Below are 25,466 nucleotides of genomic sequence, written 5' to 3'. Positions count from 1 at the left end.
AATTTAATTCTTGAAAAGAATAATTTTTCAATTGGACTTTTTTTGTTTTTTTGGTAATTATGCTCATAATGAAAAACTGTACTGACACAATTATAATATGATTATAATAATTAATGTTAACAAACCCCTTCACAAATTATTTTTCTTCTCAGTATAAGTAGGACTTTTCTCCAAATGTGGAAAATATGAACTCTTACTAATTATTTTCTTTCTCATGATTTCATCACCTTCAGCCTACTAAGTGCTTAGAAAGTTTTCATCAATGCAAGGTTTAATTTTAATGTAACCAAGCTGAGTGCCTGTGTGTTTACAACTGATGTGCTACTTAAAAAAAAAAAAAAGAAAGAAAAGAAAAAAAAAGATGGAAACTGGTAGGGGATTTCGTTGTTACTTTAACAGCTGAGAGTTAATTTGTTTTTCACAGAAAAAGAAACTCTCCCTAGTTGTGACAAGTAGTATTGGGTCCAGAATCATCATGTCTCTTGCTTTTTATTCTATTCTTCTTGGCTGTGCCATGGGCAGTCTTGACAACCACCTCCATGAGAGGTGCAGGCCACAAGTAAGGGAGGGAAGAGAATTCCTAACACATTTAAACATTGCAACTGAGTTGACCTAGGTAATTTTAATCACCTTTAATTTTTCTTATACAACAAAATCCCTAGAATATTTAAACATTGTAACTGAGTTGACCTAGGTAATTTCAATCACCTTTAATTTTCCTTATGCAACAAGGGTTTAATTGGCCATTTCCTTATCTTTACTGGTTGCAATTGGGACAGCAATATTTTTATCGATTTCAGAGCTGCTGTCTGGTTTGGAGAGTAGATGAAGAGCTGAGAGATCTGGAGTTAATCTCAGATCATCTATTAGCTTGACATACTATCTGCAGCAATCACCCTTTGGAGGGCTCGGATTCTTTTGTGAAAATGAGATGTTACTTACTCCCAGGGTGGTGTTCAGGATCAAATAAAATGATGCCTGTGAACGAACTTTTAAAAGTATAAAACACTAGACAAGTTTAAGTGGATGTTTATCAGGAAGCTAATTCATGTGTAAAGGTATAAAATTGATTCATTTAAATATGTTGGCAGTTTTGAGCAGTGGTTTCTTACCTAGCTAAATTTAATTTGGTTAAATCTCTTTAAGGTAAAAAAAATAATAATAATTTGAGAGTTTCTACCACTATAATCCAGTTGTAATTTATTTTTATTGTGTTTTCATTATTTGAACTAAGCTGTATCAACATTTTATGACAAAGATAAATATATATTCATTTAAACAGTAAACACCTGGAAGCCAGGATGGTAGGGCTAATGATAGTAGGTATCATTTGTGGTACTTATTATATATCACTATAATAACTACTATATATGAATTAACTCATAAAATATGCAGAATTCCTTCTGAGGCAGATTCAGTTTAGATCCATTTTACACATGAATAAACTAAGATCTAGAGAGGTTCATTTGGTTATTCACAAACACTGGCATATTGTGAAGGACTATGAACCTGAATTTGAATCTCAATTTCACTATTGATTAGCTAAGTGACTTTGTGTAAGTTACTTCAAATATGTAAGCCTTTGTTAGTTTTTTAGTAATAAAATAAATAAATGTCAAAATAAATGTTAACCAATAAGTGTGTTAAAAATCAAGTAAGATTTGAGAAGTGTTTATTATAGGGTTTAGCACATTATGAACACTCAATGAAAGGCAGTGCCATTATAATTATTATTATTATTATTGTTATTACTTTAGTGATGCTTTTTGTACTTGGTGATGTTGCAAAAGAAAATAAGACAAGGTTCCTGATTGCGAAGTGTTTAAATTAATCTATTTTTTTTAAATCTACTATCATGATTGTTGAGCATAATCTATAAAGTGTCAGTAGCCTTCCAAATCATTAGCTTTGTTTTGCCTTACCAATTATCAGTCTATTTACTCCCATTTCCCCTTTCACCTCCTTTGGACCTGATGCAGGCCCATTGCAAGACTGAGGCTTTTGTTCTTTCTTAATAGTGATTTTGACTCTTCTTTGAAGTTATGCTGCCTTAGGCTGCTCAAACACTGGCAGAATTGTGAAGAACATACCAGTTCTCACGCCTCTATTCCATTTTTCTTCTTAGAGGTCCCCTGTAATGTGATATGGGATAGTCTATGAAGAAAAGGATAAATCTCTCCAAGAAGTCTCTTTTGGTTTCACAATAGTGGGTGCCTCCTGTGTACCAGACCCTGTGGAGATAGGTCACATTTACTTTGTGAAACCAATATCCAGAGATTAAAAGAGTATTTGGAACATAGTTGATACTCATTAAATATTTGTCGAATGCATGTATTTTCCAATTTCATCTTCACAACGACCTGCCTGAGAGATAGGTGTTGTTATTCACACTACAATAAAATGTGCAAACTGCAGCTCAGAATCATTAAATAATGTGCCCAAGGTCATCTAGTAGCTGCTAATGTTTTAGCCAGGGTGCTAATCTAAGCAGTCTGACTCCAGTGGATGTCAGTCACTATAAAATACGGTTTCCTAGATGCTTTGGATCTTTAGAAAAACTGCATCTTCTGAGAATATGAGAAATGGCCTTATTTAGAGTTAATAGTCAGGTGAACTGTGTGCCAGGGAAGAGCTGTGCTCTGTTGTCTGCAATGCTGTGCACTTTCCTACGCCATATCTTTTACTACTACTGGTGCTTAGGTCATGACATTACATTAATTGGAGATCATTTTGTTACCAAACACCCTCCATCCCTAAAGTATGAATATGAAATTAAGGTTGACACTCTTCAAGATCAGAAGGTCCTAGAACTCTATTAAAAAAATTTAGATGTGGGGGCATAGGCAACTTGGAATACTTAAATATCTTGCCTGATTCTGTGTTTCAGAAACTTTGCTGAACTATTACCATGTGACTGGAAGTGAACAAAAACAACCATCCATCAGACCCTGTTGTTTGTATGACCTTAAACCTCTCTCTTAGCTCTTCCCTGGATGACTCTATAACATGTTGGATTTGTTTCTTGTTTTTGATGATAAATTTCACTTGTATGGTTTTTTAAAACATTTCTTAGAATATTACTTATATTAATTCTTGTATTCTCTTCTATACATTTATTCGTTCACTCACTCAGAGTCCAGAAAATCCAATCTCCTTAGATTTAAATCTTGGTCTTGCCACTTGTGTGACTATGGGAAGTTCCATAGTCTTTCTAGACTTAGGTTTTTTTTTATATATATATACTTTTAAAATGATTATAATGGTAATATATGTCTCAAAGTAATTCTGAGGATTAAATGAATTAATATATAAATATGTTTGGAATAGTGTTTTTTACATAGTGAGGGCTATATAGTTTACTATTTTTGTTATTATTAAAATTTTTTCTTTCATTATTTTTTTATTGAGTATACTATGTACCAGACACTATGCTATGCTATATGCTGGGTATAGAATGCATACCCTCTGGGACCTTATAATTTATTAGGGGAAACAGGCATATAATTAAACGAGAGGTGATGGTACAATTTATGAGTTACAGGGCAAGGAGTTATAGAGAAATATGAAAGCACAAATTAGAGGCTTCTATTAAGAGCATAAATTAGCATATAAGAGAAAAAAATTTCTTCAAAGAAAAAACTATTTAAGCTGATGCCTCAAAGTTAAGCAGAAGGTAAACAAATAGAACAGAGAGGTCTCTAATTTTTTCAGGGTTCAGGAAAAGTGTACAAATAGAAACCTACATATCATAGGTCTAAATATTTCAAAGTTTGACCCACACTAACAAACAGTTAAATCAACTAAGATTTATCTTTCCTACATTGAAAAATATACCTTTCTAACAACCTGGGAGGGCAGGTTCAAAATCAGAATTCTTGGACACTCTGAGTACTGTGTTGAAATGGAATAGCACAGGGATAGATGATCCCTGGCCCCACTCTGGTCACAGACAAACTCCCTTTGCTTCCCACCCCCAGATCCTTTGGCCCCATGTGGTGCCTTGTGCGAGCATGTGTGGATGGACAGCTCCACCCACGTGATTCCCACCTGCCTAGCTCCTTCTTAACGAACTCTCAGACCTAGGGATGTACATACCTGCGGTAAGGCCAACCCTCAGAACAGACCCAGAGAAGACTGAACTTGGAAGCAAGCTAGAGGCCACAAAGACAGAAAATTTAGGGGTTTCAAGTACCAAGAATGAGGTCTGGAAGGAGAAGGCATGATCTCTCAGATTCCCTTTCTATAAAGAAAGACATTGCTAGAAGATGGCCAGACCAGGGCATTGAAAGCAGTGGTTCTCAAACTTTTAGATCAATCAGAATCATCTGGAAGATTTATTAAAACACAGATATCTTGGATCTACCTTACTAACTTTCTGATTCAGTAATTCAGTAGGTTTGGTGTGTGGTCCAAAACCATATTTTTAACAAGTCCCTGGGTGATATTGATGCTGCTAATCTGGGAACTATTTGAGAGCCATAGCTCTAAGCATGCAGACGGAAAAGGGTCCCTTTTTCTCAAGTCTGAGGAAGTATACTGAATCCAGGAGTGTTCCTGGTAGAGGGTAACATGTTAAATGACCCAGAGCCAAGTGAAGCCAATGATATATTCATGAAACTGATCCTTCCATACCTTCATAACCTCCAGCCATTGAAAAATTACCCTGGTACAGGCCAGTATGCCCAGTAGTTTGGCCACAATGTATTCATGTGGAAATAATGCCACATAGAATGACATTTGACCAGAATACCCAGGTCAAATGCCAGAACCTGGGATAAGAAATCTTCCTTTCTTGTTAACTTTATGTAGCAGCAGTGATCATGAATCATAAATCTGCCAGAACCTAGACTGTGTTCTATGTACCGTTTTTCCCCCTTAGATTTTCTTACATCGTCATTGCTATTCAGTCCCTGTAGCTCAGCTCCAGCTGGACATGGTAAGCCTCCAGTCTGGTAACTTTTGTAATGAAACACCCAATGGATCAGGTTGCCTAGTAATCTATAGAGTATTCATTTGATGAGTAAAAAATAACATGTTTAGATGCTTCCAGGAACTATCTGTTTACTCTACTTTGACGGTAAGAATTACATTAAGGCTCAAACTTAGCTGTGGAGATCAATAGTAAATGGATTTATTTAACACATACAGGAGAAAATAGAAGTGTCTATTAACCTGATGACATTTTGTGCTGTTATTGAAAGTTCATTATTTAACTGATGTCTCTGCATGGGAAGGCCAAAATTTGAAATATTGTTAGATATGCTGACTGAAACAGAGGCTATAGCACATGAGTCTGGTCTGAACATTTTTTTTTTTTTTTTTTTTGTACAGCATGTTCCCAAACATCATTGCTGGGCTTTTTAGCATTTAGGCTACAAAGATTTTCCCCTCACCTCTCTTTTATCATGTACTCCTTGCATATTCTTTTTTAATTTCTTAGGATGACTTTATTCTTGTGTTCAGCAAACCCAGTATTTCCTTCTAAGTCATATGCCAAGGCCATTTTCTCTAGGTGATTTGATCTGATTCCTTTTTATGGAGTTCAAGGCAATGTGTCCCAGGTTATAAAGACCTGGGCTGGTGCAGAGTCCAGGGCAGGGCTAGAACAGGACAGGCAATTGCAGACTTTATAAAAGCAGATATAGTCTGAGAGACCAGAGCAAATTGAAGATATGTATGGACATATTTCTGGATTTTCTTAACTGTCCCAATTGTCTATATGTGTATCCTTTCAATTACTACAACATTGTTTTAGCTACTGTAGCTTTAAGTAAGCCTTAAAATTGGTAGTGTGAGTCTTCCAATTTGTCTTTTTTAAAACTGTTTTATCTGTTTTAGATTCTTTACCTATCAATTTAATTTTAGAGGCAGATTTTCTGTATATATAAGAAATCCTGCTGGAATTTTGGTGGAGATTACATTAAATCTAAAGATTAACTTTGTTTGAATTAATATCTTAACTATATTGACACTTCCAACCCATTTTTACATGTCTCTCCATTTATGAGGTCTTCTCCATCTCTGTCATCAGCATTTTATAGTTTTCAGCACACAGATTCTATATACATTTTCTTAGATTTATTCCTAAACATTTCATATATTTTAAACTATTTTAATTTTTAGAAATTGTGATTTCTAATTATTGCTAGTGCATAGAAATCATTCGCATATTGATATTGTTTCCTGTGACCTTACAAAACTCACTTATTAGTTCTAGGACCTTTTTTCTTTATAGATTCCTCCAGATTTTCTATGTAGACAGTTATGCTCTCTGTGAATAGGAATAATTTTATTTACTTGTTTCCAATGTGCATGCCTTTTATTTCTTGTTCTTGCCTTAGTTGTATTTGTTAGGGCTTCTAGTATAACATGGAATATAAGTGGTGAATATCTCTACCTAGTTCCTAATTTTAGCTTTTTACCATGAAATATGGTGTTAGTGATTGTTTTTTTTTAGTGCACTTTATTACATTGAAGAAGTTCCCTTCTAGTCCAAGTTTACTAAAAGTCTTTATCATGAGTAAATGTTGGATTTTTTCAAACATGTTTCTGCGTTTATTGATGCTAACATATGGTTTTTCTTTTTAAGTTTATTAATACAATTTTCGGGGTGTTGAACCAAACCTGCATTCCCAGGATAAAATCCACTTGGTCAGGACATATTATTTTTTTACACATTTATTTAATTTGCTAATATACTGTTGAGGACTTACTCATCTACATTCATGAAGGTTGTTGGCCTGCAGTTGTCTTTTCTTATACTGTCTTTAACTGGTTTTGATACAAAGATAACACTAGTTTCATAAAATGAGTTCTGAAGTATTCTCTCCCCTTCCATTTATTGAAAAGAGAAGGAAGAATTGGTATTATTTTTCTTGAATATTTGGTAGGATTTGCCATTTGAGTCTGGTGTCCTTTTCTTTTCAGAACGGTTTAAAACTACAAATTCAATTTCCTTAAAAGAAATAGGATTATTTTTTTATTTATTCTTGAGTGTGTTTTAATTATTTGTGCATTTCCAGGAATTGGTCTATGTCATCTAACATATCAAATGTATGTGCATAGAGTTCTTCATAGTATATTCTTATTATCCTTTTAATATCTGTGAAGTCACTAGTTATATATCATCTTTCATTGTGTCTTTTCCTTTTGTGACCAACAAAACGGTCAATTTGGTTAGAAGTTTATCTGTCTTTTTAATTCATTTTTTTGGGAAGAATTAGATATCGTTTTTTTTTTTTATTATTATTTTCAATTTCATTCTTTCTGCTCTGATCTTTGTTATTTTTTTCCTGCTTTTTATTTTTTTTAAATTTCTTAAAATAGAAGCTTAAATTATTGATTTGAAAACTTTATTGTTTATATGTTAACAGAGAATGCAACTGATTTCTCTCTAAGCACTGTATTAGTTGTATCATTATTGCATTTTCATTTTTATTCATTTCAACAGATTTTCTAATTTTCCTTGAGAGTTTCTCTTACAACCTTGATTATTTAGTGGTGTGTTACTTAGGAATTTTCCAAATAATCTATGATTAATTTTTAGGTTTATTTCATGTAGTTAGAGAAACTGAAATAATTTTAATTCTTTTAAATGTAATGAGGTTTGTTTGGCAGTCCAGAATATGATCTTCGTGGTAAAGGTTCTAAGTGTACTTGAGAAGAATACACATTCTGCTGCTGTAGGTGCATAGTTCTGTAAATATTAATTAGATCAAGTTGGTTGATGACATTCATTTCTTTCTATATCGGCTGATTTTCTGCTTATTCTATTTATTATTGATAGAGAAATATTGAAATCTCCTAGTATGATTTAGATTGTTTATTTTTTCAATTCTTTAAGCTTTTATTTGATGCATTTTGAAACTTCGTATTTAGTGTAAACACATTTAGGATAACAATGTATTTTGGTTAATTAACACTTTTATCATTATGTAATATCTTCCTTTGTTCCTGGTAATTTTTCTTATTCTGATTTCAGCTTTGTGTGTTATAAATAGCCACTCCAGTTTTTTAAAGTTAGTGATTACATGAATTATGTTTTTCCATTCTATTATTTTTTAAAACTATTTATATCATTATGTTTCAAGTGGGGTTTCTATAGATAGTATATAGCTGGGTCTTTTTTTTTTCATCCAATTCAACAATCTCTGTCTTTTAATTAGCTTGTTTTAACTATTTACATTTGACATAATTGTTGTTATGGTTGGATTTAAGTCAATTTTTTGTTTGTTCCTTCTATTTTTTCATTCCTCGATTTCTCCTCTCCTTTTGTTGAATTATTTGAATATTTTCAAGATTTCATTTTAATTATTTATTAGTTTTTGATTTTGTATCTTTGTATAGTTTTTTTAGTGGTTTATCTGAGGATTATAATATACACACTAAACTTTATACATTCTAGTTACAAATAACATTTACCAGGAACATATATAAATTTTACAACTATATGAGTCTCACCATCTTCCTGTCATGAGTTTGCTGTCATATGTATTACATATACATATACTAAAAATCTCATCAGACAGAATTTTTGTTTTCAATAGTCATAGATAATTTTAATAAATTTAAGAGATGAAATATAATCTATTCTCTTTATTCATATTCTTACCATTTTTTCCCCATTATTTCTTTTGCTATCATTTACCTTCCACCTGAAGAACTACCTTTTTGCTTCTCTTTTAAGGTAGGACTGTTTTATTTCATCCGAGAATGTCTGAAATTTGCTTTTATTCCTTTAAGATAATTTCACTTATTATTGAATGCTGGGTGGACAATTCTTTTCTTTTAACCCTTTAAAAATAGGGTTAAACTGTCTTTTGAACTCGCTGGCCTCTGATGACAAATTTGCAGTCATTTGAATCTCTGTCCTCTGATATGTAATGTGTTATTTTCTTCGGGCTGCTTTTAGGATTTTTATAAATCTTTATTTTTCAGCAGAAATTTGATTATGTGTCTTGGCAAGTTTTTTAAAAGTTTATGTTGTTTGGAGTTTTCAATATTTCTTGGATCTGTAAATTTATGTATTTCACTAAATATGAACAGTTTTCAGCCATTAGTTCTTCAAACATTTTCTCTACATCAGAGTTTTCTCTCATTCTGGGACTCTTATGACTCTTAGATCTTTGAGTGCTGTCCCACAAATCCTTGTCTTTTTTTTACCTTCTTATATTCTTTTTTTTTTCTCAGTTCAGATTAGATAATCTTTATTGCTCGATCTTCAAGTTTACTGCTCTTCCCTCTCTCTTCTCAATTCTAATGTTGATTCCCTCTGGTATTTTGTTTTTAATTTCCGATATTATATTTTTAATTTAAAATTTCCATTTCGTTTTTGGTTCTATTTTAGAGTTTCTATTTCTTTGCTAACAATTCTTATTTTCTCACTTGTTTTTGAGAGTATTTGTCCTCACTTCTTAGACCATAGTTAGAATAGTAGCTTTAAAAAGTTGTATGGTCATTCTAATATTTGCTTAATCTCAGAGTTGTTATATATTGATTGTCTTTTTTCCTTGAGAGTTGTTTGGGTTTTCCTGTATATTAAAAATTTTTGGTTATAATATATACGTTGAATATTATGATATAAGACTGATTTCTGTTTAAACTATTTACACAGGTTGATTATTTTTTGTTTGTTTTAGCAGTCAATCTGGTTATTTTCGGATTGTGCATCCTGGTCCACTTTTTTTTTAATATATAGGTTTCTGTACCAATGTAAATTTGGTTTTCAAAGGCCTTGAAGTATTGATTTTGTATGTAGATTTCAGATAAGATTTCTCCTCTGAGCTCATAGTTCTCCTCTGAGCTTCAGACACCAATGTCCTCCTGGCATCTTGATGTCTTACTTTTAAATTCTATATGTCCAAGATGATCTCATGATCTTCCATGTAAAATCTGATCATTTCAAGTATTATCTATCTTTCCTGTTCTGTGGTTATATCTGATGTCCTCATTATCCATCAATATCCAATATTTCACAATTGATTTCAACTCTTAGATACCTCTTCAGTATATTCACATCTCTTTATCTCTACTGCCACAATCCAAGTCTAAGCTAGTATCATCTTTCTCCAGGATTATAAATTGCCTTTTAATTTATTGTTCTGTACCCCATATTTCCTCTTCCTAGCAGAATAAACTTTTTAACAGACCAATCTTATCATGTTAGCTTACCCGCCTGAAAAATTTTGCTTTTAGACTAATCGTTGGACCACAAGACTTTGTCTGATTTGGTCCTTGCCTGACTCTCCAGCTTAATCATTTAATTCATTCATGCACTCATTCAATAATATTTATTAAGTGTCTACTATGTGTTAAGTAACTACCTATTGCTGGGCATATAGCAGCAGTAAACAAAACAAAGTTCTTATTTTTATGGAGCTTATATTCTAATGTGAAGATACATACATTAAACACATACTCGTATAAACAGTATATTATTTGCTGATCAATAGAAGATGTAAAACATATCAATGTAAGAAGACATAATTATGGGGAGTGTATTTTGATAGGGTTGACAAAGAAGGCCTCAATGAGAAGGTAACATTTGAACAGCAACCTAAAGAAAATGAACAAGTAAACTATGGTCATCCCTGAGAGAATAACTTTCTAGGTATAGGGAAGAGTCTATCAGTGCTCTGTCCATATCTTCTCAATCACCATTTTTATGCGTGGATTCATTACTTACTTTTACATCTAACAGTCAGCACCTGTGTATCTGTCAGAAGGTTGCCCTTAGGCTGCCAGAGCTTGCTTTCTAGAAGTGGTTGGTAATTTATGCCTCTCTACAGAAATCCTTTATCCAATAACTGATGGGTGTGATGAGTGCATGAGTATAAATATTTAGGCTTCCCTCTCTTTAGTCAGGAGAACTCTGGGTATGACCAACTCTGTTTCCAGCGCTCCTCTGCAGGATTAAGTCAAAGTTATTCTCTGCAAGAACTTTCTTTGCTATCAGGTTCTCACTTATCTTTCTTCCTTTGCCTGTCTCATTTCTTCATTCCTTTACTGTTATTTTCTGCAAACTCTTCTTAATAAATTCCATTCATTAGTATGCTTGTCTTAGGGATTGCCGCTGGAGAACTCAAATAAAGTTAGATGCTATGAAATATAGAGTAAAAGTTTTGCATTGCTTCGAGAAGAAAATTGCAAAAGTAAAATCAGATCATCATATAGCATATGGTAGTAAGAAATGCTGAACTAAAAGTGCTAATGACACATATGTCTTGTAATTCAGTGCCATATCTGTATTAAAGATTTGTATGGATCAGATTATGGCACATATCAACTTGTAATACACCAGTAGCATGAAAAGCATAGTAGTAAATATGTAATGAGAAATTATTATTCCTAAATTCAGTAATAACAGCGTTAGGTAACTATTTAATCCAGATTTCAATAATGTCACAATTATCTTAGAATGCACAAGAAACTATCTTCAGGAGTAGACTGGGTGACATTTTATTAAAACTGCCATTATAGTAGTGCTCACTTGCAGAGTTTTGATTAAGTATAAGATTAGAAACAGAGCTTGGAAGTTGTGAACATCATTTTGTAGAACATGCTTGTGCAAAATCATTCCTTACACAAGTAATACAAATGCAGATTAAAAATAAAATTGGTTTTGTGGTTACATGTTTTTTTCTCCTAAATGTAAAAATAGTCCTTTAATTTTTGCAGAGCAATATGATATGTCACATTAAAGTTAATACTACTTTGAATTTTATTGATTTTATACTTTTGTTCATATTTAATTTAAATATTATTCAGATTTTATTGTTGTTTAAGCTATAAGCATAAGGAGTTTATACCTAAAATTATATCTGTGTATTTTAAAGTAATATTATAATAAAAATAAAGAAGTACTGATAGTCTAATGTATTAAATTAAAAGGGATTATTATATCACTGAGGTTTGAGAAACAGTTTTTAAACTCATTTCATTTAAATATATTTAATCTATTCAATTTAAAATGTCCCTGAACCAGTAGTAGCATTATCAACTTGGAACTTGTTAGAGTTGCAAATTCTTGGGCCCCAACAAGACCTGCTGAATCAGAAACTCTGGGGTTAGAGCTCAGCGATTTGTGCTTTAATGAGCCCTCCAGGTGCTTATGATACACACTGACATTCCAGAACAACTGCTCTAATTCTTCCTCTCATCCTCTGTTTAGGCTTTCATCCTGTCTTGGGTCTCTCTGACTATAATCTCTTCGCTTCTAATCTTCCTCCACACAGCAGCAAAAGAGATATTTCTAGAGCATATTTATCATGCCTCTCTCCCTTTAAATACTTAAAATGGTTAACGTCTCTAAGACAGTTATCTGTAAAATGGGAATTATGATGACCTTTATGAAGTTGTTATGAGAGTAAACATAAAGAAAGTATTCATTAAATGGGGACATCACTATTATCATTCGTCTTCCCATCATTTTTGCCATTAGTAGTAGCATTCTCCATTGCCTAAAGAATTAATTATAAACGTTTTATGTTAGAGAAATTATCAAACATGAGAGACTTCATGGATAATGATCCTGAATTTACCAGCTTCCTTTGTTTCAGGCAAGAAACTGACATTGAATCTCAGATATGCCCATCCCTGACTGAACTGAGAGTGAATGTCTTGAGGCCACAGTGAAGGATTTGTGCTGGCCCTGGGACAGCAGCAACAATGACACGACTTCTACTGGAGCCCAGTGTCCAGTATCTAGTATTTATGATTTCTTTGGGAGAAGCTGTGGGGACTATGTTGTCATCTCAGGATGAATTTTGGGGATACTTTTGGTGGTAGCTGTAGCTGCCTAGCTTCTCTCTTTCTTCCCTATCTTTCTGAGCCTGGTTTTCCAGACTTTTAGGAGATTCTGTGAGCTGTTTCTTATCTGTTTAAACCTATATCTCTTTTTGGGGCATAAATCAGCCCATCACAGTATCTCTTGCTTACAATTAAGAAACTGTCACAAACCTCAAATTCTATTTCTAGATTTAGTTCTTGTCATTTTCCCTCCATAGAAACTTAATGTTTTTACAGTTCTGAAACATTCACCTTTTCACAATTACATCGCATAATTTTGTTTCTTTATCTGTGCTTATGATGTTTCCTCTTGCTGGGAACTCCTTATTATCACCCATTTGCTGGTAAAATATTATTTATATTTTAAGATCTACTAATTTTTGCTAGAATTAATTTCTCATTATTGATGATTAGATATCTAATGGGTGCCCTACTTGTATTCTGAACAAGAATGCTGAAATGAAATACTAAGATATTTAGAAAAACATTAATAAAAATAGCAAAACTTCTTTTAACTAGTAGGTCAGTCGAACCCCCAATCCTCCATCATTTCTGTTACTGACACTGCCTCCTTTCCTCTTGGAGGACTTACATAATTTAGGCATTATAATTGTAATGAGAGATAATACATTTTAACATTATGACATAATAGCTCGCTAAAAAAATCATGAAACTGCCAAGTGATGAAGATTATTGATAAAAAGAAACAATTTATAAATAAAACCATGAAGTTAATTTGTCTCATATTGTACTTAAGCCTAGTTCTACACATTGTGCTTTACTTCCAACATATTTTTCATTCCCTCTTTGTGTAGCGGCCATGTAGTTTAGGGCACTGATATTAGCTCCAAAGGAGTACCCTGATTAATCTGAAGCAATCGTGATCATTAATGGTTTAGGAACCCAAGCTTAAGCAAACTGTACATGATCTTTTACTTATCTAAGTGAATATCTTGGCCCAATCTAACTAAAAGATTGTTGATTCTCTACCTCCCTCATGTGCTTTCTCTCTTTCTTTCTTTCTCTCTCTCTCTCTCTCTCTCTCTCTCTCTCTCTCTCTCTCTCTCATCTATCTATATCTATATCTATCTATCTATCTATCTATCTATCTATCTATCAATCATCTATCACCATCATCTATTTATTTTCCTGAACAGGAAACATGAAACTTTAATTGACCATCATGAACCAAACTGCAATCAATCACAAGTATGAAGCCAAGGCCATAGACAGTAGAAAGGAAAGACAGAAAAATATCAGTCTTTATGACATTGAGCTACTAATCCAGTAGCCTTGGATCCTTCTAAATGCAGGCCAACTGTACAGAGGCATGTAGTTTATGCATTTTACAACTTAATTTACATAGACCAAGATGCGACTGGTGGTCTTAAGGTCCTTAGTCTGAACTTAATTGATATTAAAAACAATATATCCAATATATCACCTTTAATGCTTAAAGCAATTTGAACTTTTTCAAAGTTACAACTTGTAGACAAAATAACTCTAATATCCACATAACATATATGACCTTAATTTCCCTATTTTTGTCGCTACAAATTACATATGGCTCCCTAGTTGCATTGATATCCCCTTGAGAGTAAGTAGCATTTGTGTCATTTTATTATTGCTTGAATATGCCCAAGTACCTGCCACAAAAGAAAAATTTGATAATTTTTTATCAAATTTATATAATTATGTTCAGTTCTTCTAACTAAATTTAATAGCATTTACAAAAAAAGTATGAAAATTCTTTTATATTTCTAATATCTAGTATAAGGAATATACTCAATTTAATCACTTGGTTGTTACGGATAATTGATATTATAGCCATCATCTATTAAACATCTCCTATATGTAAGTTGTTATTCCTAATACTTCACATATATTAGCTCACTTAAACTCCACTAACAACTTTTTAAGTCAAAAATATTCCTTCAATTTGCAGTTGAGGAAACAGCCTTAGGATAGGTACTGACCTGTCCATAGTCACACAATTATAAATGTAAGACTGTGATTCAAATCCAAGTTTATCTGGATCATTGAAAAAGATGATAGTGATCAAAATGTGACGTATAAGTTATTTCTTTTCTCTGACACTCTATGATTATATGACTTTTTTTTAAGAAAAAAAAATCTAGGTTTTAGGGAATTTATGTTCAAAAATGAAAATGAGCCCAGTGACTTTATCCTTGCCTTATAGCACCACACTCATACTCAGAATAATTCAAACCACCCTCTCTCTGGGGTAGTCTAATAACTCAGTCAGGGGCAAGAATCGGTGAGAGCCAAAGTACGTTGAATATGTTCATGTTCTGAGAAGCCATTTATTGCTCCCATATCTTAACAAAAATGAAGCATGAGACGATCACACCAAGATACCAATGTCAGTCATGCAATGATCCTTTTCAACTTCATATGCCCAACAATGGGCAAGGCCTAGTAGTAAGCTAAACAGGCTTGTGGTGCAACTGAGGAGATGAACAAAATACTACATGAAGAGAAAACAAACAAATAGGTGATGTATGCTAAAAGCTAAATTAATGATCTAGGAAGGAAATATGAGACTAAGAAAGAATTTGAACATGAAAGATTACTGTAGACTGAGGTGATTAGAAAAAGCTTTAACGAAAGGTAGTGCTTGACCTGGGCTTTGACGAGCAAGAAATATGCAGAAAGGAAGAGAGAAGACACATACCAAAGGACACTGTACAGATCAATATGTGGCTACAATGCTGTTTAGAGTTTATCCTTTAGGAGTGGAATTTCCAGAAGGTTTGGAGCAAAAGGACAACATGAGAAAAAAGAAGCAAGACTGGTTTCCTAATGGGCTTCATAGACCTGAGTTTTCTTTTGTAACTCAAGCTTGACCAGTATTTATAAAAATATGACATCACATAAGGCTAATATTTCAAATATTCTGGTTCTCTTCCCCAGAACCTCACCCTTCCATACTCTTTCTGAGTCTTCCTGGACTCCTGGTGATTTGCTCTGCTTTTCTCCTTGATTGTGGAAGGGCAGCACCTAGCTACTTCTGTTGCCAATATGGCCAGCACAACAATACTAATGCCTCTAATGGAGGTGTTGTCTCCGGTGCTGTGCTGAGCTGTGCTGATGCTGTTGTCCTTGCCATGTCAAAACCACTTGTAGAAGTGGGCATGATGCCACCTCTTTCACCCACTGAATCTAGTTCTCACTTAAACTCCATCTCCCTACTGTGTGCCTCATGACAACAAATATATGATTAGACCAGGCTGGGATCCAATGTCTTAGGTAAACACTATTTGGCTTTTTACTTACAGTCATTTCCCAGAATCTTCTATGCAAAACACACACACACACACACACACACACACGCACACGCACACGCACACGCACACGCACACGCACACACGCACGCACACACACCCCTCCAGATCTTTTGCATGTTGGCTCCTGACACCTTGCCCACTAATCCATCAAATGTGCTCAGACACAGGTATTTACAGAGCATGCTCTCAAGATAAGGCATTTTCTGATTGGTAACTGTGTAAGACCGAAGAGGCAGTGCTCATATTTAGATACTGACCCTACCTGGTCAGAATAATTACCTCATTCTCTCTGTTGCTGCACCTATGCATATTGCAAACACAGACCTTCCTTGTCCTAGTTATACAATACCACGAATGTGCCTGTATCTAACGGCACCATGAGCAAGTGCCTCTAAATACACTCCTTATCCTTATCCATAGTGGGTTTGCAGGACTAAGAGGCAAGACTAAGAGGAAGTCAGTCACCGACAACATCTTAATAATTTCTTAAACTTACATTTTACCAAACTCTAGACTAATAAATTCTGCTAGGCTGATTGGGAAGAGGATGCACTAAAGGAAAATGAGACTACTTGGAAGATGCATGGAGATAAAGATAAATAATCCAATGACAAAAATAGGCAAATAATCTGAATGTACATTTCTCCAAAGGGGACATACACATGGCTAATAGACATATGAAAAGATGCTCAACATCACTAATCATTAGAGAAATGCAAATTAAAACCACCATGAGATGTCACCTCACAACTGTTAGAATAGCTATTATCAATATATCAACAAACAACATATGTTGGCAAGGATGTGAAAAAAAGGGAATCTTCATGTATTTTTGGTGAGATTACAAATTGGTACAGCTGCTATGAAAAACAGTATGGAAGTTCCTTAAAAAATTAAAAATAGGCTTACCTGTGACCCAGCAATTCCACTTCTGGGCATTTATCCAAAGAAATATAAAACCACTTGTTTAAAAAGATATATGTGACCCTATGTTCATTGCAGCATTATTTACAATAGCCAAAATATGGAAGCAACCCAAATGCCGATCAATAGATCAATAGATGATTAGATAAAGGAATGATATATATATATATGTATATGTATATATATATATAATGGAATAATACTTGCCCATAAAAAGTAATGAAGTCTTACCATTCGTGACATCATGGATGGACTTGGAAGGTATTAAGCTAAGTAAAATAAGGCAGACAGAGAAAGATATACCATATGATTTCACTTACATGTGAAATCTAAAGAACAAAATAAATGAACAAGCAAAATAGAAACAGACTTACAAAGAACAAACTAATGACTGCCAGATGAGAGAGGAGTTGTGGAGATGGATGAAAAAGGGGGAGTAGGAGGTATCAATTGATAGTTATAAAATAGTCATGGAGATGTAAAGTACAGCATAGGGACTATAGTAATATATGGTAACAACTGTGTATAGTTGTACACCTGAACATAATATAATGTAATATTGAATGTCAATGGTAACTAAAAAAAAAGTGAATGAAAAAATAACTGTTAACTTAGGCTTTACAATAAAAATGTTAACAGTGTCTATAATTAACCTCATATATGCTCCACAGAGGTTCACACTTGCTTTGTGTTATTTACAAATGTCCTTCAGGCCCTGGAACACAATTCCCCTTGGCATTTCAAATGCAGAATTATAAATGCAAAATGACTGGAGTTATATTATCTGTTTATATCAGGGGTGCCATTAGGTTTTATATACCTCTCACTGGCTTCAACTAAGCATCTACCACCAGTATGATGAGGTAGTTTATATTCAACAAGACACTCACTAGATTTCAAAACTCTCTTAGTATTGATTTTACCAGGAAAATGCTCTGATTTATTTCTGAAGTTGATTCTCAATTGCTTAGGAATCTTTAGGGTGGAAATAGGAATGATTGAAGTTGTAATAAGCAAAGGTTTTCACCTACCCCAGAACTTCTTTAATATCCATCCTCTTAGATGCCATTGCTCAGAGGCATGACAAGACACAAATTGCTGTGTGAGGTCAGTTTCTGCTTTGCAGGATGACTCTACCCAGGATTAGTCATGATATAGCAAGAGGCATGCAGCAGTCCTGTTACTTGGTAGAATGTGACTCATGTACTATACACACTGGTTTACACAGTTTCAATAGGACTTAGACAATATTGTAGCAGGCAAGCTGGGTCTGATCAAGCAGAAGTTTTTAAATCAATGGACAGGTTAGTAATCTGGAATTCAGGTAATTACAAATAGAGAAGCAAGGATTCAGAAACAGAAAGTAAATAGAAATTAGGTTTGTCTGCTCTAAGATCAAAAGGATACAGGAGGAGGAAGCAGATTAGGCCTGTGCATAAGGAAAATTCCTTGAACTAGAATGTCTTCGGAATGAATCTGTGAGCTTAATAGAACACTCATTTGTTAGCCTCACTTTCAAGGTCTCTTATTCAATAGATATGAAGTAAAACATGAGAATTTGCATTTCTTTTTTTTCTTCTCATTTGTGTTGAGATGTAATTGAAAAATAACATAGTTTAAGTTTTACAATGTGATGATTTTATACATGTATTTATTGTAAAATGATTACCACAATAGAATTAGTTAATAACTTGATCACCTCCTATAATTACCTTTTTGTGTACATGGTGAGATCATTAAAATCGTCTCTCTTAGAAACTTTGAAAAATATAATACAATATTATTAATTATAGTCACCATGCTGTGCATTGGATTCCCAGAACATATTCATCTTATAACTGACAATTTGTACTTTTGACCAATATCTCCTCATTCCCCCCACCCTCCAGCCCTGACAATCACCATTCTGCTCCCTGTTTCTATGAGTTTAGCTTTTTTAGCATCTACATATAAGTAAGATCATAAGTATTTGTCTTTGTCTGACTTATTTCACTTAGCATAATGCCCTAATAATCCATTTACGTTTTTGCAAATGACAGGATATCCTTCTTTCTCATGGCTGAGTTTCCATTGTGTGTATCTATCTATCCTTTCTCATATATATATATATATATATATATATATATATATATATATATCATCTATCTGTCATATATCATCTATCTATATCACATCTTTTTTATCCATTCATCCACAGATGAACACATAGATGTTTCCATATGTTGGCTATTAAGAATAATGTTGCAATGAACATGGGGATGCAGATATCTTTTCAAGATCATGATTTCATTTCTCTTGGATACATACCTAGAAGCTAGATCATATAGTTGTTCTATTTTTAAATTTTTGAAAAACTTACATACTTAGTGGCTATACTAATTTCAATTTCTACCAGTAATGCACAAGAGTTCCCTTTTTTCCACATACTCTCCACCATTTATCTCTTGTCTCTTAATAATAGTCTATCCACTGTATACTTTTGTATTATGGTTACCATGAAGCTTACATAAAATATCTTACTGATGTAACTGTTTTACAACGATAACACATTTGATTGCATACAGAAAACTTCTATACTTTTACTTCTTCCTTTTATGATTTCGATGTTACAATTTACCTTTTTATATTGTACATTCATTAACAAATTTATTATAGCTAAGTTGTTTTTAATACTTTTGTCCTTTAGCTCTTATACTAGAGTTAAGTAGTTATATAACACCATATTATAATATTAGAGTATTCTGAATTTTACTATATATTTACCTTTACTATTGTGTTGTATATTTTCAGATTTTCATGTTACTAATTAGTGTTCTTTCATTTCAGCTTAAAGAACTCCTTTCAGTCTTTCTTATAAGGTAGGTCTAGTGGTGATGAGCTCCCTCAGCTTTCCCTGTCTGGGAATGTCTTTACCTCTCTTTTATTTCTGAAGGATAACATCACTAGACACAATATTCATTGCTGGAAGTTTTTTTTTTTTCCTCAGTAGTTTGAATATATCATTCTATTTTCTTTGGCCTGTAAGGTTTCTCTTGAGATTTATTGATAGCCTTATGGAAGTTCCCTTGTGAATTACAAGTTTCTTTTGTCTTGCTTTTTATAAGACTCTGCTTTTGTCTTTGATTTTTTGGGGGGGGAGCAGTTATATCTTTATTTTTACTTTATTTTTAAATTACCATTGACATTCAATATTATATTATTTTAATGTGTGTCTGATTTTTGACAGTCTTATTTTAACATGTCTTGGAAAAGATCTCAAGGTAAGTTTGTTTAGGCACCTATAAATTTCATGAACACGCATGTCAAAAGCTCTTCCCAGATTTGAGAAAACAGAGTTCTGATGGAGTTCCTTCATAAGATCTGTCTTTCTCTGGTAACATTTTGTTCTGAGTTCTGGCTGTTATTCTCCCAGCCACTCATCACCCCCTAGATGTGCAGCTTATAACTCAGTGCTCCAGATAAGGCAAGAGAGAAATGGTCCTTTGGGGCAGCATCCCACACAACTGGGGAAGCCAGGTGGTCACTCATACACTATCACATTCCCCAGTGGGAGAAATCAAGGGCTGAGAAGATCACTTGGCACAGAGCCATGTTGCCTTGGGGATGTAGTAATGCTGGTAAAGTCAAACTGTTCCTCTTATCATCTTTAGTTCACTTAGTCTCTGGTTTCTTTGCTCCAATCATGAGCATAAACTTCTCTGGACTCCCAAACTTCCATAAATATTCTATCATATATGGGTGATTGTCTAATCCATTGTTTTTCCAAGGCTCCCATACCATGGTCAAGAGGGACTGGAGTTAGTTCACGGGCCATTTCAGAGTCCACTGCCAAGAAATAAGTCTGTATGCCTAGTAGCAATACAGGGTGCCTGAGACTCCTCTCAGGCCCTGTGGCATATGGTGCTGGTGACAGAACCAAATCCAAATGGGACTCTAGATGAAGGGGTATGGTGCTCTGGGCCTGTATGATTGGTGAGCCAGCCAACTGGGTGCAGACCTGTTTTCACAAAAAATTCTCATTCTCGGACTGTGCCAATGTTTCATAATATCCTACCTGGATCTCACAGCTCCCACAAAGACACGTTTGTCCCTGGTAGAAAGCAAATTGTTTTATCTGAGGGGGGACTATGAGTGAAGGATGTCATTCAGCCATCTTGCTGATATCACTCCTCTGAGAAACTTCATTTCTTAAGAACCACTGCTCTAGGATTTTTATAGTTGTAATGAGGCCATAGATGAGAAAGCAATTATTCTGGGGAGCAGAAAATGTTTTCTAAGTTCAGAGACAACGAACTTAGTTTTAAGCTGAGCCTACCTGTGCAGAGAGGGTAGGAATAATAAAAAGGAAATTCATTTGGAGGGAAAAAAAAGTTTCTAAAATAGCATAAGAAATTAGAAGAAAAAAGGAAGTTTCCCAACAGGAAGTGTGAGGTCAGCATACAGAGATTTAGTGGAGAAAAGCACAACCACTGATGTGAGGACAGAGACCAGCCAGCCACCACCTAAGCTCAGTGCTGATGGGGTTGGTGAGTCAACTTGGCTGAAAGTGACAAAGATGGGTCCAGGTATCCACTGCGACAGATGATTCAGAGTCCCTAAAATCTAAACAGGGTCAGCATGAGAAGTGAGTCAAACATAAGGCAAGCTGAAAAATTCAGAGTGCTCAAGTCAAGGCAAAGGAATGAGCTAAAGGCATGGCAAGTGGCCCAAGCCAGAAGTATCCCAAGAATGGAAAACAGCCAAGAGATGCAGTCAAGGAACAATGATAAGTGCTCAGCAGCAGGGCTCAGGACCTCAGACAAGAGAATGGAGATGGGTGTTCTATTGGAACTCCAAGCAGCAGGTGCCAGAACCAGTAGGAGGAAGGAAGTGATTTGTCTGCTGGGTGTCAGGAATCCTGAGTTATCTCCTAAAGTAGTGGAAACTAATACTAAGCTTAGCTGACCTGTACTCCTCAAGTCTATGGCCTACTCATTACAACTCAGCAAACCTGGCAGTGAGTCATAACATCCATGCCTTCTTCACATTCACTTAGCCATTTCACAAGGAAAACTAGGGAGTTAAAATCCTTGTGTTCCTATTATTTTTACTTAGAGTCAATTCATTTAGCCAGTGATCAAGGATCCTAAATTTCACTATTTTCTTAACTGGAATTAGTACAGCATAGATATTTAAAGAGCCAAACACATCAATTTTTAAAATGTCTTTTTTTATATTTTATGTATATACATATGTATGTGTGTGTGTGTGTGTGTGTGTGTGTGTGTGTGTGTGTGTGTGTGTATATATATATATATATATATATATATATATATATATATATATACCCATCCTACACAGCCTTGTTGTTCTATGGAGAAGAACAGAAAGCTAAGAGCTAAATCAGTTGCACAAGGTAAGAAAACCGACAAATCCATGTGTCTGCCAGCATCCTAGAATCAAGATTTAAATCATTTTTCTACGTTTTACAAATCCACATTTCATTTGTAATCATTCATTAATTCGACAAATACTTACCAAGTGTATATTTTAATATTCTGGTTACTTTTCTAGATATTATAGACACAATTTTGAACAAAACATAGTCCTTACTCTCAGAGAACTTACAGTCTACTAAAGGAAATAGTCAAGTAGACAGGAAATTGAAACAGAGCGAAAGGCTGTAATGGAGTAAGTAAGTGCCATGGAAACAATTAGGCAACTTATTTAGCTTTTGTAGGGTTAAAGAGTCTGTCAGGGTTAAAGTTTTGAACATATCTTCCTGTTGTACTTTATTTCTGCCCCCTCCATCACTCTCCCCATTCTTATCATTAGTTTCCAAGAAGAGTTTTACACTTACAGAAAATACCTGCTTTAATTAGGCAAATTAAGGAGACAGAGCAGTGTTACAGAAAAGCATGGGTGCTATAGAGTTAGACTGCTTAGGTTCAAATCCCAATTCTGCCATACTCTAAATGTCACAATGAGCAGTCACTTAGCTCTTTGTGCTCTGCTTTTGTCATCTGTAAAATCTTGTCGGTCATACCATTTAATGATGTGAAGTTCAAAATGAGGAAAACAGATGCAAAAAATGTAAATGAGTGCAAGGTAAATTCTCAATAGGTATCAATTTTCATTGCTGTCATTGTCATTACTGCTACTGCCCTATCTAGGACATAATAGATGCCTAGACATTGAAAAAATTTTCTCTTGATCCAGTTTATTACTATCCAAGGTCTTCTTTTTAAATCTCGACAAGGTTGTCACCAATGCCAGTGTCATCATCATCCCCCATTACCTAAATAAAAATAAATAGATATTATAATTAGAAAAAAAAACTTCTCCAAGAACATCAGTTTATTCCCAATGATGTAAAAATTGAGTCTTATGTTTTCAGAGAGCTAGAAATAAAATAATATAATAGAAAGACCTTGGAGAAAAAAAAATTTCTTGACCAAAAAGTATATCATTTTTTTTTATTCAAAAGAGGATTGTCACACTTTAGGTAGGCATAATATATATGAAATACTTTTATTTTTTTTTCAAAGAGCAGCATGACTAGAACAGAGACACTGAAGAGGAAAACAGCGTCACTCACCTGATAGAAATTGTACATAAGAGGAGTTGTGAAAGGGAATTGGTTCCTGACCCACAGGAGAGCAAAGAGCAAGAACACCTGACGTTCCGGAAGCCATACTTTTATCAAATCAACTTCTAACAACATTCCGGATAATGGCTTTACTAAGAGTCACAGGTAAAGGAGCTTAGGATGTTAAAAATAACATCAGGACTATCACAGTGCAAGCTTTGATCACTAACGAATCCAGTGTTCCTGCTATCTAAGTGACTCAGGTGGCTGTCCTTTACGCCTCTGTGTTTTCAAGAACAGACAGTTGTGGAATGAACCAGCCATGATCTAAGGAATATGTCCTTCAAATGCATTCATTCTGTGGGAGAAATACCTGTGCTGACACTGCTAATGCATTGACCTTTCTCAACTGCTTTTGGCATTTCATAAGACAGACCACAGGTGATTCTTGAGGAATTCAACCATGGCCTTATTCTGGTATCAACTATTTATTTCAATTTTGTTGAAGAATAAAATGTTTAATTGTGACTCTGTGGACTGTAGGACTGTAAACTAGAAAAACAATGTTTAATGTGAGGCATCCTTACTCTTTTTGCTTCTTTGGGTCAGAAAGCAAAAACCACAAAGGAGAACTTTCTACTGCAAAATGGTCACTTTAAGAGGTCAAGTATTTAGGCCAATGGTGGGGTTATAGCTCAAAACATTAGTTAGCTCTCTTTGCAAACTCTTCACATTCAGAGTTGCTTTACAACACTCACAAGTAAACTAGTCTATGTCTTTAACAAAGTCACTAATTATTCATGATTCCAATCTCTTAAAACTGCCAACTGCCTCCCTCAGCTCCAAACTGCCTTCAGTTGGCTCCAATAGTCAAATCTTTCTTAACAAATATGATTCAGCTTAATTTAAAAATACTGAAAATAGAGCTCTTTAAAGGTGAGCACAGAAGAGTATCTCACAAAATGTCTAGAGCAATGTTAGCATCAGTGGAATGAGTATGTATGTAATATATAACCTACCAAGGTGGGTATTTCGAAGGGAGAAATTCTCAGTGTTGATATATAAGTTCTGGTATGTTCGGTTAAAAAATATTGAATTATATTATCATATCATATACCTTCTGCGTTTGTTTGTCTTTGTCTATTACACAGGGTGACTTCTTATTTTATATTCTGTTTTCCATGTGTTATTTCAAAAATTTCTGGGATTTATGGACCTAGAATGATACCTTACAAGTCTTAGAATATAATTGTTTCAAAGCTATATTATTTCTTTTGATGCTAAAAACCTGCTGCCATTCAGGTTTTTTTTCCTGAAACATAATTTGTTTTTTTCCTGAAACATAATTTGTTTCACAGTATAGATTTCAAGTAAATTTGAGAGCAATGGATAAATTAATGTCCATTACAAAGATATTTATTTATCTATTTCCAAATTAATTGACTTACTTTTATCTATATCTCTCTGTCTACCTGGAAACAAAGAAGGTAACAGGGCAAAAGAAAGAGAAGGAGGAAGAGAAGGAAGGTGGAGAGAAGGAGGAAATTAATTATTTAATTTAAAGTCTGTAAGAAATACTTTGTCATAGCGCATGGAATTTTGATTTCTAATAAACAATGCTTTTATACTTGAAGAGTAAATTCTCGGAAATATCCCAATCTATATTATCTATGAGCTTTAAAGAAAACTATTTGCCCTATTATCCCAGCTTCTCAGAGAAGATATCCTAGATACTTTAGACTTAACCTATATAATTAGTAAAGGGACCAAATAGTCAAATAAAAGTGTTCTGCAAAGAATTCAGAACCTCAAATTTGATATGGAAGCCCCTATTAGAATCAATGATGACCCCAAAATACTGACTGAATTCCTTTCCTATA

General features: G+C 34.1%; 1 long non-coding RNA gene across 1 annotated transcript in view; it reads left to right on the top strand.

The window, feature by feature from the left end:
- The window catches only part of LOC107520457, a 56,464-nt gene extending 36,488 nt beyond the window's left edge, over positions 1 to 19,976 (top strand). Inside the window, exon 3 of the long non-coding RNA XR_001599322.2 lies at positions 19,845 to 19,976. This is a non-coding gene — a long non-coding RNA (uncharacterized LOC107520457). The remainder of the gene's footprint in view (positions 1 to 19,844) is intronic.
- Positions 19,977 to 25,466: the final 5,490 nt, after the last annotated feature.

This window comes from Rousettus aegyptiacus, unplaced genomic scaffold (genome assembly GCF_014176215.1).
Source record: "Rousettus aegyptiacus isolate mRouAeg1 unplaced genomic scaffold, mRouAeg1.p scaffold_m13_p_2, whole genome shotgun sequence".
In the NCBI taxonomy this organism is placed as follows: Eukaryota; Metazoa; Chordata; class Mammalia; order Chiroptera; family Pteropodidae; genus Rousettus; species Rousettus aegyptiacus.
Note: the sequence above shows the minus strand (reverse complement) of the source record. Positions and strands in the feature narration are given on the sequence as shown.